Source organism: Gossypium hirsutum, chromosome A03 (assembly GCF_007990345.1).
Source record: "Gossypium hirsutum isolate 1008001.06 chromosome A03, Gossypium_hirsutum_v2.1, whole genome shotgun sequence".
NCBI classification, from domain to species: domain Eukaryota; kingdom Viridiplantae; phylum Streptophyta; class Magnoliopsida; order Malvales; family Malvaceae; genus Gossypium; species Gossypium hirsutum.
In genome coordinates, this window is record NC_053426.1 from 92,841,657 (window position 1) to 92,857,421 (window position 15,765).

At 30.4% G+C, this 15,765-nt stretch overlaps 1 long non-coding RNA gene across 1 annotated transcript; it reads left to right on the plus strand.

Moving 5' to 3' along the window:
* The first annotated feature begins 7,888 nt into the window (after positions 1-7,888).
* On the plus strand, positions 7,889-9,187 carry LOC121219877 (uncharacterized). Its single transcript, XR_005916888.1, has 3 exons — positions 7,889-8,068; positions 8,212-8,490; positions 9,023-9,187. It is a non-coding gene; the product is annotated as an uncharacterized lncRNA (long non-coding RNA).
* The last annotated feature ends 6,578 nt before the right edge of the window (positions 9,188-15,765 follow it).

Consider the following 15,765-nt stretch of genomic DNA (forward strand, 5'->3'; position numbering starts at 1 on the left):
AAAGGCATAGGTTGTTGTTTTTTTTTTTTGGTTCTTGATTGACTAATGTCGCCTGGTAATGAGTATCAAACTTATGAATTTGATGTTAGCTAGGCTAAGCAGTTTTAAAAAAAGTTAGGTTTAAGACCCTGAAATCTTTGTCCAAATTTCGACCTATAAATCCCGATTGGGTTTAATTAAGCAGTTCAACTCAACTCAAAGAACCAACCGAAGTACTAACTTGTGTCTGACTGTCGTGTCGATTTATTGTTCATTGCATACCATAGTTAATATCTTAGAAAAAAAATTATTTTCGTAAGGCAAAGGCCGACCATGAAGGTGGAAGAGCTAGAGAAGAGAAAGTCCAGAAAGATTACGTCTTCTTCTCCTTCTTCAACTCTTATAAATAACCTTGATGATGGCTGCCTTATGCATATTTTCAGCTTCTTATCTCCCATTCCTGGTTTGGTATTTTTCCCCCTATAACCCTTTTCTTAATGAATATTTTTCATTTGATCTCTGCAAATGTTAGTTCATTTGGTGCTACGGTTATTTATTAATCTTCAATTTTGTATTTGTTCATCTGGGTATTAAGCAAGTTATGTTAATTTCACTCAGTCATTGGTTTTGGTTTCATAGGAAGTTGGCTTACAGTCAATTGTATTTTGTTTAGGTAACGATGGAATTGATTTTTTGTAGGCATTTTATATTGATGTTTAGAAATTTATGTTATTTTTAGATTTATAGGAAGTGAAGTAATGGTTAATTCAAGTTATTTTCGGTTAATTATATTTGTTGGGAATTTCTCTTCAAGTTCTTATGATGGAGTGAGAAAGTATATGTAAGGTATTTGGCCCAGATTGTTATTATTTTAGAAGAAATGAACATGGATATTCTTCGTGAAATGCATGGAATGATATATCCTTACACTCTTTTTCTTCTTGTATTTGGTGGATGTCTCCCAGTTTTTGAGGCTTTGACTACTTATGCTAAGGTGGAGGTGAGCAAAACTTTACAAATGTTGGGATTTATGTAATGTCATCGAAAGATTTCTTTTATTGAATGCTTTCAAATTAGTGGGTATTCTTGTAACTTTGGTTATGTGGTGCTAATGATAGGATGTTTAGTTGTTTCCTAAGAGAACTTGATGCTAATGAGGTAAAAATGTTTGAAAAGAACCCATTCAAGTAATTTGCTTTGCAATAGCATTCCTATTTTGTCTTTTCCTTATTTTCTTTTTCCATTGGCGTTTGGAAGTTCCACATTTTAGCAACATTGAAAGCATTTTAGTAGGCACCGTCATTTCTGATGCTTTTAATCCTTGTACCAAGTGCGATCTCTTTTACATATTGCTATTGAGTTGCAAATTGGTATAACATCATGTTAGCTTGAGGAATTGTTTTATGCTTCTCATGGTCATCTTTGATTGTCCAAATTGTTTTTCTTGCTGAAAGTTGTATAGCTAAAACCCGTTGTTAACATTTAGAATAGGGAGGTATCAAAATTTCTTATGGGTATCCGATTTTTTGCAATTTACCAACACTACAGTAGTTGGAACTTCAGATCAATTTTTTTTTAATCTGGTATTTTAAATTATCATCCGTTCGACGCCTTTTTTGAATCCTTAAGTAATCATTTGTATAAATTCTGACATATTAAGAATGAACAGTATGGTATAGTGTGTGGTCTCTGTGATTGCTAATCGTCTCTAGATGTGCCTTTATCTTTTTCTGTTCTTGTGTTAACAATTCTTTTCTTAGTCTGAAACGTAACATTTTTTTGCAAACACTAGTTGGAGTTTGGAATTTAATAGTACTGATAGGGCACATTTTTGGACAGTTTCATTGGTCACCTCTATTGCCTTCTATAGGAAGGTGAAGGATCATGTTAAAGCCTTCACTATCTTTTTGAAAATATTGAAATAAAATGTATTTTTAAGAGGATGATAGAACTAAGCAATGAGTTTGCAGACATAACTTTTGCTTTAAGAAGGGATCATTATCCATAAAGAGTTTCTAATGCATTTTTTGGAAATTGTCTTCTTTTTGAAGTAGTCAATGGTAGCTGTTGCTTATAAAATCTTTAGAATTATAGTTTTTCATCAAGTATTACATTAATATTCTCAGATGACCATACTATGAGCTATAACATCAACTAATGGTAGGCTTCAGAATGTCTTGCATACTGATTTCTAGAAGTTTAGTTTCTTATCAATCTTGTTGTTCTTGTTTATTGTTGACATCTACACTCTGTTTAATGTGATTCACTTTTAGACAGCCATCCATTAAGGTTTCTTTTTATTGATTTTCATTAATGTTAGATTATGTATATTATGTATGTAACCTTAGAAGCAAGATTTTTAATAATGCAAATGCAAGTTTATGTGGAAATTGTGGTACTGATGATACTTTATCAGTTGTTGTTCCTGGACCTTCAGTCTTGATTATCGATTTCCATAGTCTTGAAGATTATTTAAGTGTAATTTTTAAGATCCAAATTCTTGGAACTTGTCATTGTTTCATTTTTTATCTTTTCATGGTTTCATTTTTTTTTTAGGCGTTTAGCTAAGTAACTTATATCTGAGAAATGACTGATTCCTTAACTTATTTTTTGGGCAAGGGCTTTGAGTTCCTTGATCTTGGAATAATAATTAGCATATAATATCAACTCCATCTCTTTCAATGTCAATAAAACTTCATTTTTTTTTCTTTATATGTCTGTGTTTCTAGTTTTGTTGGATTTGCCATGTCAAACAGTTTTTCTTTTTCTTTTTGTGTGTGTATGTGTATGTATTCTCTTTAGCTTTGAAGGATGGACCTAATAATTGTACAAAAGGACAATCTAAACTCTATTACTGCTGATTTTTTGTTAGATTGGAGTGAATAGATATTAAAGACGGGCTTGCTAACGAGTCCTCTTAAGAAACTCTTTAAACTTAGTTAATATTCTGTTTATGGTCATAACATTGTATTGAATGTAGTAGTTGATAACTTATCATTTTTATTTGGAACCATTATGTGTTAAATGTGTAGTGGTATATTATTATTTCAACAAGGGACATGTGGTTTAATAAGGTTGTGTTTTCTTTGGCAGAATTGACTTCAAGATAAGGACCACAGAGCTTGATAAAAAAAGGATCAAGTTGCAAATACTGCTGGGCAAGAGAGGTTTTGTACAATAATTATTGGGTATTGTGTTGGGTATTGTTTTGCATAAATCTGTTATTTGCATAATTATTGGGAGGAATAATACAACTTTTTAAATATAAACTATCAAATAATATTGCTAACAAAGATAGTTTGAAAAAGAAGATTGATAAGCAAGATCTTTGGCGTTATATAAAAGATCTGTTTTACCATTTATGAGGATTGATATAAGTAATGAGAATCCCTAAGATATTTCATCAAGATGATGAGATAGATGTAAAGGCTAAGGGAAAATATAAAAGATAGATGTAAAGGCCAAGGGCAAATATAAAATAAATTGCAATTTGCACCTTAAAAGAAAGGGAAAGAACTATTTTGGCATATATGCCTTCATATCACTTACTCATGCTGAGTTGTCTAAACATATCAATCTTTTGTTTTTTTCCTCAATTAACATTCCTAAATTTTATCAAGTCACACGACCAAGGCACAAGCTCGTGTACTTAGGCCATGTGGTCAATTTAATTTTCATAATTTTTCATAAAATAGGTGCAGACTTCACACGATCAGGGCACACGTCCGTGTTCGAGGTCGTGTCGTCCACATGGCTTAAACACATGTCCGTGTTTCTGCCCGTGTGCTCAATACTGAGCATTCTATTTTGTAACAATTAAGGTGCAGGGGACACACGGTTGGCTCACATGCCCATAGGGTTGACCCTGTGTCACACACGGCCTAGACATACAGCCGTGTGTTTACCCGTGTGGACAAAAACAAGGCTATTTACCAAGCCATTTTGTCACCCTTTTATGCCCACACTTACACAACAAAACATAGTACCAATCCAAGCAAATACATTCAACCAAATCAGCCACAATCAAGACATCCACACATCATTCACATGCTACCATTTATCATATACAAACATCACATACTTATCAACTCAAACCATGCAAATTCCCACATCCATGAAAAACATCATCACATGGATTTATACTTAAACCAATATTAGCCAATTTCAATGGCCATTTACAAAATGAATTATCAACTAATATAAGCCAACACATTTGGCTAAATCAAATATGACACATAACAAAATGACCAAGTCCCTGTACATGCCATAACTCAAAATGTTAAATTCATTGGTACCCAAAATGATTGGTTGATAGTGTGAGCGGATCTCCGGCAGTCTTTGATCCCCGAGTTAGCTTGGTGACATTATAAGACAAGGGAAAAGAAATGAGAGTAAGCTATAAAGCTTAGTAAGTTCCTATGTAAATAATAAGCATCATAAACACACATTTAACATACAATTAACATAATGTAAATTAACATAAATGTTGCTACAAATCTCATAGTCAAACTTACTCAATCACAACCTTACCGAGGTTTCATCATATATCGAGCTCATTACGTATGAGTTTTACATATATACTTGAGTCATCTTGAATTGGATTTGCACACAATTCATCTTTGACATACTCGTTAGATTACCCATTGAACCACTTGGAATACTAAAGGATACTTGGGAAATCACACACACACAGAGTACCATACCAATGCCATATCTCAGATATGGTCTTACATGGGATCTCATATCGATGCCAATAGCCCAGCTATGGTCTTACACGAAGTCTCATATCGATGCCATATCTCAGATATGGTCTTACACGAAATCTCAAATAACCCTAATGTCATGACATTTGTATCCTATCTATTCCTAAGGTTCAACCAAGATTTCTCATTTGTCGAAACTTTGTCGAATTGCATCCAAAGAGTCAAACATAATTTATATAATATTAAAGCATTTAAAACATAAATAAAACAATGGGTTATTTACATACGAACTTACCTCAGTGCAAAAATAGTAGAAATAGGACCTAATCGTCAAACACCTTGTTTTTCTCCGATCTAGGTCAGAACCTCGTTTCTCTTGATCTATAATAGAAAATTTAACTCATTTATTATTCAAATTATTCAATTCATTCCAAAAATTATATTATGGAAAAATTATATTTTTACCCCTAAACTTTGACATTTTTACATTTTGGTCCCTAGGATTGTAAAATGAAATCTATTTGATTTCTTCAAGACCCAAGCCTAGCATAACCTTTTTCATGCTTATAACAGTCCATATTTTTCATTTAATCTTACATAATATAACCTTTTTACAAATTGGTCCTTTTGACATTTTCATAAAAAATCACCTAGTAGAAGTTATTTATCATACACCAAACACACATTTTCTACCATTAGACATCAAAATACATACATATCTAACATGGTTCAAACCCTAGACCGTAATCATTTCTCAAATTAGTGGTAGAAATAGGTAGATCGAGTGATAACGACTTCAAAAATGTAAAGAGCATTAAAAACGGGGTAAGAACGGACTTACAATTGAGCTTGAAAGTTGGCCAAACCCTAGCTATGTCTTCCTTCTAATTTTTGGCACAAGGGGGAGAAGATGGACAAGGTTTTTGGCTTGATTTTTGCCTTTTAATTCATTTAATTACTAAATGACCAAAATGCCCTTTTCTTAAAACACTAAAATTCTCTTACCTCATGTCTATTTTTGTCCAAATTAAAGTAAAATGGTCTAATCACCATCTAGGGACTTTCAATTTAAAATTTCATAGCAATTTGACTCCTCTAGCATGGAGAACTCAACTTTTGTACTTTTTACAATTTAGTCCTTTTTGCTAAATTGAGTGCTCAAACGTCAAAATTTTCGAACGAAATTCTCATGAAATCATTCCATAAAACTGTAGACCATAAAATTATAATAAAGACAAGTTTTACTACATCAGATTCATGGTCCCAAAACTACTATTCCGACTAGGCCTAAAATTTGGTTGTTACATTATGGGCAAATCAAATCTAACTCGATCATATATTTCCAACAAAATATAATCTCAAAAGGAAAATTGTAAGAAAATTAGAAACACACCAAGTATGAATTTGATTAATATATTACTCATACGATGTAAAAGTATATATGAAAATTTGATGTGATTGAATGGTTGAAGCCTCATACCTATCTAAAATTTGTTTAATCAAGAACCATAAAATGTTGACATCAAACTTTCACCATCCTTTAAAAGATAGAAATAAAATAAGTTAATAAAAAATCATAATTAATCATGCATTAACTAATTAAAAAATTAATCAAATATAAAGCATTAAATAAAAGAAACTTCCTGAAAAATTTTGCATATTATCGTCTATAATCTTGAAGAATAAATTTGATCTTCAATCCTCAATTAAATAAATCTATTTTGATACAAAGAACATATTTTTATAAATTTCGTGGGACATATAGCTCAAAGATTGGAGTAGTTAAGTGGTTTGAATGCAATGATACCTTTTAGGGGGGCACATGATTGATTCTTGCTTTTGATAATGCCTTCGTTTTTTCTCTCTAACAGGATGAATTTTATAATTTTCTTGATAGACCTAAAAAGTATAAATGAAATAAAACTCTATTACTTATCTTAATCTTGATAGACATCCACTTAATAATAAAATATGCATAACATATTATTTGTTTTTTTTAAAATATCAACATGATTAAAATAAATAAATCACTGAAAATAAATGGAGTTTGTAATCAACATTTTATTTTCTAAAACAATCAACATTTTTTTTCTAAAACAATCAACTATTTAATTACAACTATTTTATAATTCGAGTAATAAATAAAACTTTCATTAAATTATTACATTAACCACCGAATAATGTGTGAGGGTACAAGTTTAAAGTTTGAAATATGTTTTTTTACAATCCATATTAATTTCAGTCCAAGCTATTATTTAAATAGTAAATATAGTTTAAGAAAAAGTAATTAGGAAATTAAATAAATTTTATTATATTAATTGTTTAACATTTTAGTATATTTTAAATACTGAAAGTGTAACACGCTATATCCAATTCAATCGCTAGATCCGAACTGTAAGGTGTCATATTCATTGTCAAAGCAACTATGATCAAACTATGTTTAATTTACGTTATTAATGATTAAATTTCAAAATACATTCATATAATATGATATAAAGTTATTTCTGAATTTTATACTAGCTTACAAAAATTCTAAAGTTAACCCGAGATCAAATAAGAACCAAATTGTAAAATGTTTAAAATACAAGATTGACGTTTTAACATCGGGAATGTAATATCCCTTACCCAACCTATTAAAAGATACAAATAAAGAATGTCACATTAAAATTTTCGATTACAATCTCTAATTGTTGCTTTTCTCTTGATGTTATTGAGGCTTCATATAATATCAAATCCCTTTCTAAAAATTCTATATTATTAAAATTTTAATTAAAGAATCCTAAATTCTTTTCCCAAAATATTTTAAAGTGAATTTATGATTTAAAAAAATGTATTAGTACCTCATTCATAGTATTGGAACAGGGTTACTTGTAACCACCCAAAGTTTGTATACAAGATTTGTCATATATTGTCATATAATTTAGCACTTGTTTTAATGGTTAAAGGTGTGTAGTGTGTATGGTGGGTTGGGGGTTTGAGTCCCTTTATGAGTGGTATGATAATAAGTTTTTAGTTGTGTGTTGTTTAAGTGGTTGAGTTTGGAGTAAATTCAAATATTTTTTAAAAAAAAATTAATTTTAATTTTAATTTATTTCCCTTAAAATTTTCCTTCCCCTCAATTTCACGTTTTTTTTTCAATTTCTACTCTTTCTTCTTTGTGGTTCACTTGCCTGTCTTTGCTATTGTTCTTCATGCAGGTTATTGTAGTTGTATGCAAGTGGATTGATATGTCCTTTTTCGATTTGGGGAATTTCTTTTCGATAAGAATAGTTTCTGTGAAACAAATATTGGTTAATCATTGTAATTGGTTGATTTGTTTAGGAGAAGTGCAAAAAGCATTTAATTCTTCGGTGAGTTAGGATTTGGGAAGCGTTGTTCATTCAGAGGTGAGCAATTCTGTGAATTTGGAACTGTTGTTTTTGGTGTTGTTGGTAAGGGTTCGAGTGGTATCTTTGTTAGGAAAATCGGGAATTTTGTCCTATGAATCATTTGTTTTGTTACTGATTTAGTGTTGTAATTGGTGCTTTAGGTTCTGGTTATCTCGTGGGAGCCCTCGTATCGAATCTAGACCAAGTGTGTAACGAGAAACCCAAAAAACAACGAACGATGAAAATCAAAATTGGGCACTGTCATTGCCACACGGCCGTGTGACAGACCGTGTGTTAGGCCGTGTGTGACACATGGTCTAGGCTATTTTGGGCCATGTGGGCCACATGGGCTAGGCAATTTGAGTCGTGTGGGCCCAAAACTCAGGATTTTTTCCTAGGGCCGTACACGTCGTCTTGATCAACTATGGGCCTTCCATGGGGTCAGTATGTGATTAAATACACTATGAAACATGAAATTGGGTCATCTGATTAGTATAAATTCTGATATTTGCAAGTGTGTCTGAGCTGTCATATGATAGTTTAAATTGAGAGTAATGTTAAATATATACATGATCTGTGTCTAAAATGTCATGCATGATTTCTGTTTTTTTTATATCTGAATTTAGGGTGGGATATATGATGTAGAGGAAGTGTTCTGAGTGAGGCGATATCACGCCCATTATACTAGCAGCATAGTTGCGTATATTCTGAAAACTGTCATACCGGCACTCAATGATGTGTAGGGCTAGATGAGTCTTAAATACTCTATATGGTGTGTTGGGATGGTCAGAGATGGTTTGTAGCAGATGGGGGTAGGATTGTAAATTGCATATTATTATGATTCTATATGAGATGTTCGTCTATATCTGTTCTGTTTTGTAACTAATCTGAAATTAAATCTGTGATTCTGTTTTCTTTTAAGTTACACACTAAGTTATGAAAACTCACTTTCTGTTTGTTTGTCACTTTCAGGTAACCTCCAGACTTAGGCGGGTCGGTGCGACATGAGCTCAGTTATATCCACATATTCGTAAACTCAATTTATTTAAATTTGACTTATTCAAAATTCTGGTTTGAGAGGTTTGTGAATTTTTTACTCTCTGGATATTTGGGGCTATTTTTTGGTTTTGGATTTTATTTTGGATTTTTTTCGTGTGATATTGATAAAACAATTTATTGAAAATGTCTGCTTTCTTGAAAACAATCGATTTCAAGGAATCAAACCTGATTTTCTAAAATATAATAGTCTTAGAATTTACACTGCAAAGTAACTTATTTTTAGAAAACATAATTGAACATGGATTCAACTAAAATGCTAACTAAGAATAATTTCTACTGAATTGGAGTTTTCTTTAATAACGAAATTTGTGCTGTTTTCAACGTTTCTGAAAGCTAAATTTCCAATCATTTTATGTTAGCACTCTAGATACGGCCTTAACGTTTAGGCCGGGTTTGGGGTGCTACATTACTAATCATTTTTAGCTTTGAATTCTTCATGTATCGGAATCACTTGCCTTTTGCGCCATAATTTTATTTTATCATATTAGTTTAATTTCTTTTCAACTTAGTGAGTTCTTAACTTAATATATTATACTTTACTTTTCCTTTGTTAACTTAATCTACTTTAAGCGATATTTCTCTTTTTAACGTATACTTCATAATATAAATCTCTTTGCTTTAATATAAGTAATCTTACAAATTCAAGTTTCATTTATTTTATTTTTACTCAATAATTTTCTACTTTATTACACTTAATTCAATAAATTCTCAAATATTCCATTTAAATACTTATATAATTTATTTGCTCATTTCCACTCCTATACTTTTACAGAATTTACTAAACAACCCCTATTTTTCAATATTACAGATTTTACAAAACAATTCATAAAATTTCAATTTTTTAGTTTTTATAATTTAATCCCTGAAGTTCAATTTTTACTATTTTATGACTTTAGTCCTTGAAAACAGAATATGTTTCTTCCAAAAGAAACCTAGAATTCCCAGATTTTATAAGTCAGTCCCTTTTTCTCAAATTTCTAGATTTTAAAATCTTTACAATTTAGTCCTTATATAATCAATTCTTATCACATAATGTTTTCTTTCCTGATTTTTTTAAATAAAAAACCATACATAAAAATAAAGATATTAAAATTTCATATTTCCACATTTCAACACTTCAAATTTTGAACTTTTAGAAATTTCTCAATTTAGTCCTTTTAATTTAAAATTTGCTAATTTAAGTACAATATTTCAATACTTTAAATATCGTATTCTTATAGTATTATTATAAAAAAACCCAAAATTTAATCTCTGTATTCAAATCCTTGATATTATAATTTTTCCAAATTTACAATTTAATCCTTACTTTAATTTTTTTTATCAAATTAATCACTTAACAAATATTTTTTTTTCAATTTACTCATCCAAACAATATTCACAATCAATATTTATCACTTTCAACATCACATACACAATCCATCATTCAAAGTAATAATTTTAAACTAAAATTTTTCATAATTAAACCACTCACACTTATTTTCTTTTAGTTATTCACTTAAAATCATCCATCCAATTATTCCTAAAATCATTCACCATTCACTTCATACATAAACATAATACTTTCATCACTTTGAACATAGAAAATAATTATATACACTTAATTCTTACAATTCCACATCAAATTATACAATCAAATAAATATAAAATAATAATTTAAACAACTCACCTTAATTTCTTGACTAATTTCTTCACGTACTCATGCTTTCTCACACTTCTATTTTCATCTTCAAGCCTCCATGGTTGGTTTTATATGTAAGGACACTCTTGAATTAAAATTAGGTGTGAAATCTCACTTTAATTTCATGAAAATTTCAAAGATTGTTAAGTTAGAAATAGGCTAAAATTAGAAAAAGACCAAATTGAATAAAATGGAAAATTCATCCTCCTCATCACGGTTTCATGTCACTTATATATATAATATTTTTTTCCTTTTTTTTTGGATTTCTCTTTAATTTTCCTATGTATTTATTTATTTATAAAATAAATGGTTAAAACTTAACCACCTGGCTTTAAATCAATTTCCCCTATTTAATTTCATTAAAATATTTTTAATTAAATATAAAAAAATTCTCTTAAAGTGTAATGACTAAAATGCCCTTGAAAATATCTTTTTTATATTTTACTCTTAAGAGCAAATTTGTCATTTAATTCTATTTTATGTCCCCTTTCTACATAATGGCAAAATTTCACATTTAGCCTTTTTAATTTTTATTCTCTTATGATTTAATCTATTCCTTAATTTAAAATTTATAAATACCAATTTATTTTCAGTATTATTTTTACATATAATGATCAATAAATTTTCCATTATTTTTCTTTTATAGTTAAATTGCCCTTTAGCCTTTATACTTTTACAAAATTTTCATTTATAGATAATTTACTTATCATACTTATTTCTTAATGCCTATTTTTATCTCTTCCACTATTATTTGACTTAAAATCCTCCTTAATAAATTTATCATTTATCCTAAATACTTTTAATTAATATTTCTGAAATTCTAGGGTGTTACGGGAGGTTTCTCTTCACGACGCAACATACGGAGTAGGTCTCATCATGACCTTGAATATATGTCATTGCAATGTGAATCTAGGGCTACTCCTCATCGCAATGTTGGGAATATATCGTCATGACATGACACATTGTTTCCATAAAAATCAGCATGGTACAAGTTTGAGTGACCTGTAGTAATAATTTACATTCCAATTACAACAAAAACAACAACATGTCAACTACTTTCAAACTAAAATACACCAAATTGATACTTCAAAACAACAGCAAGCAACCAAATTCTAAATTCAACCATTTTCAATATGAAATCAGCTTAAACCTTAGGTATATGCCATATACTAATCAAAAGAGAACTTTACAAACTTTGCTGAGAAGAAGAATCTTTTATTAGATGCTGGAACCACTTCTTTAATTCTGGAAGATTACCTAAGCTTGTGCACGGAGAAAATAAATCTTTCGCTAAGTAATAGGGTTGTAATAGCTCGTTTTTAGTGAAATTGGAACAGTGGATTTGGAACCATAAATTCAATGAATAAATATTTATTTTATTATTATTTTAATGTCCACGGTATGTTAGTAGGGTTGTAGAAAAATTCCGTTAAGAGATTTTAATGTTTGCATGCTGAATTATGTGAAAAGGACTAAATTATAAAATGTGCAAAAGTAGAGTTCTATTAGCTAAAGGTATCAATTAGCTATAGAACTTTAAAGTGAAAGGACTTAGATGGTAAATAAACCATTATTATTAATTGACATTTATGGACCTAACATTGAGTGATTTTAAGGTTAATTAATAAGGTTAATTTAGTAAATTAATAAATATGTTAATGTAAATTAATGAAACAATAGATATCATCTTTTGTGTCCTCTTCTTCCATCGAAAACTAAAAGAAAAAAACCTCCATGGAAGCTTGCTAGGTTTGGCTAGATACATCTCTTGCATGTAAGTGAAATTTGTCCCGTTTTTAATGATTTTTAAGTTTTCGGGATCGTTGTAGCTTAATCTATCTAGCCCAATGACTAATTTTCAAAACTATTAAAGGTTTAGGGTTTTACCATGAATTTTATTTCATGATTCTTGAATTTTAATGAAAGATTATGAGTCCTTGTTGTTAAATAAACAAGTTTTGTAAAGTGATTTTATATAAAATTATCATTTAGGGACTTATTTATAAAAGTACTAAAATACCATGATAAATTTTTGAAATATTGATTTGTATGAGGTTGTATAAGTCCCTAGGTAATTTGGATAGCATGAAATAGGGATGAAATTGCATAAATTTCAATTTATGAGCTTAAAGGCTAAATTGTAAAGAAATTAAAATATTAGGGGCAAAAGTGTAATTTTGTAAAAGTATGAATTTTGGACTAAATTGAATATTATAAGTATTAAATGGATTGAATTTTCTTATTTAGATCATTATAAACATCGTACGGATCTAGATCGAGGAAAAGCTAAAGCCTTAGATTAGTTGATCTTGTTTCAACATCTTTGTTATCGAGGTAAGTTCATATGTTTAAATAATGTTTTAATGTTATTTTGATATATGCGTTATTATGCTATTTATCATGTAAAGAAATGATGGAAATCCAATGACGTTACAATGATTATTGAGCCCTTGTTTGAACCTTAAAAATATATAGAATATAAGTGACATGTCATTAGGGTTACCATGTTTTGGGTGCTGGTCTTGAATGTCCTACCGATGACTGAGGTCCTGCATTTGTTGCGGTCAGCTTGTGTGAGTGGCATCATGTAGCTTATATTCTGACCATCAACTTGTGTGAGTAGACCCATTTTACAGCTCGTGTGAGCTACGATGTAAAGGAAAAGGAAATGAATGGTTACGACCGTATGTTTAGCACACTTTATGTGAGCTTTCCCATGTATTCAATGTTATTCTAAATGGTTCAATGGCTATGAAAAGGGAAGGAACAATAAGTGTTCCAATCAATTATGTTAAGAACCTATCGAAAGGTATGAAATGATAATGATCAATGTATGCATATTTATGTTTATGGAAAGTATGAATTCAATGGCACTATGTTCATGTAATCTACCTTACCATGTGATAATTCTATTGAGTTATGTGTTAAAGTACTAACATGGGTTGTTAATGATGCTTAGGCTTGTGCCAAGCTTATGTTGGATTGAATCATGTTTAAATTATAAGGCTATGCATTGAAATGGTAAGCTATATTCATGATTTACGAACTTACTAAGCATTATATTCTTATGTAGTTTTCTTTCCTATGTTTTATAGATTATCGGAAGCACGATCAGTTTGGAAGCTCGTAGGAGACCTATCACACTATCTAGTGAATATATTGATATTTTTTTATGTTTCAACCAAGGTTATAATGGCATGTATAGGTGGACTTATGTTTAAAGTTTAGGTTGAATGCTAAATGTTAATTTTGGTATGTACATATATATATGTTGGTTGTTTGGTACCATTTGTAAATGGTTGGTTTGTGTCACTTGGGTGATTTTGATGTATGTGAGTAATGGTCTAAATGGTAAGTTTATATTGACATGGAATAGGTCAAGTATGGTATGCTTTGAAATGGTAGTAATGTATTCAAATATGCAGAAGTTTAGGTATGTTAGTTTGATTGTGATTGAGGTGCCTATGTGACATATTGGTTGAATGGGATTTGGTCATTTTATGTATGTTTTAGTATGTTTTGATGCCTTGGTTAAGGGTGCAAATGGCTTGTAGGTACATGTTTGAAGTGGGTGATGGAAATGGCTTGATTTTAGCCAATTTCATGTCCACACGGCCTAAGACATGGACGTGTGTCTCAGCCGTGTGTTACACATGGCCATGTGACATAGTCGTGTGCCCCTTGTAGTTTTTAAATGTTTCAAGTCAAGCAGTTACACACGGCCTGGCACACAGGTGTGTGAGGCCATTTTTAGTATTACACAACCTGGCACACAAGCATGTGGCTTGGCCGTGTGGCCCAACTCAGAGAGTTACACAGGCACAAACATGGGCTAAGACACGACCGTGTGTCCCTATTTAAAATGTTACACGGCCTGAGACACGGGCATGTGTCTCAGACATGTGAGGCACATGGCCGTGTGACCCCTACAGCTTAATTTTTCTAACTTTTTCTTAAATGTTCCAAATGTTTTCGATTTAGTCCCGAATCGTTTCTAAAGTGTATCTAAGGCCTCGATGGCTCAATTAAGGGACGATATGCATGTTTATGTATGGATTATGTTATATTTATGTTAATGTTTGGAAATGTATATGTTTATGTTACGTTTTTACAGTAATGCTCTGTAACCTTATTCTGCGATGGTTTCGGGTTAGGGGTGTTATAGGGACTTAATGGTATTTCCATAAAACAAAGTAATAAAATGTAACATTATTAACTTATTATATTACATATATGCATAAAACTATCCGCATGTGAGTATACATCAAAAATTTGGTAAAGACTATCTATTCAACATAATAAGCTAGTTGTAACAGCTCTAACCCGTATCTGTCCCAGATTAGGGTTATGAGGCATTACCAAACCATTCACAGCTTAAGAGAGTCAATCGTTACTATTCATGTTTAAGGTAATACAAACTCAATTATACAAATCATATGTACATCTTCTTTATAACATTCAAATAATTGAATTATAACATAACTTAATACATAACAAATTTCATTCGCATACCTTAAGACACTCAGACACATATATTAAATACATGCTAATATATCTAATTAACTTAATAAATATCAAACATATCATTTCTTTAACTCTACATGTGCGCATGTTAAAAACCAAACACACTATTACACATAAATTATTGTCCAAACACATATACAACCTTAATATTATTACCATATGGCCGAACATAACTTTAATGCAATACATATATAAATAATGCACATTTTAGCATGCCACTATGAAGCATTAAATAAGAACAAAAATACAACCCATAATACACCCCATTCGCATGCTAATTATCATGCATAAATGGCAATCACATAACCAAGTACACATGCTCATACCATTGGTATATACACAATAATCATATTGTTCCATCACATAAAATATGCATTAAAAACATTTCTAAAATAATTTAGTAACATGGCCGAATATACATTATGCTTATACCCCTTTGATAAATCGTAATTTA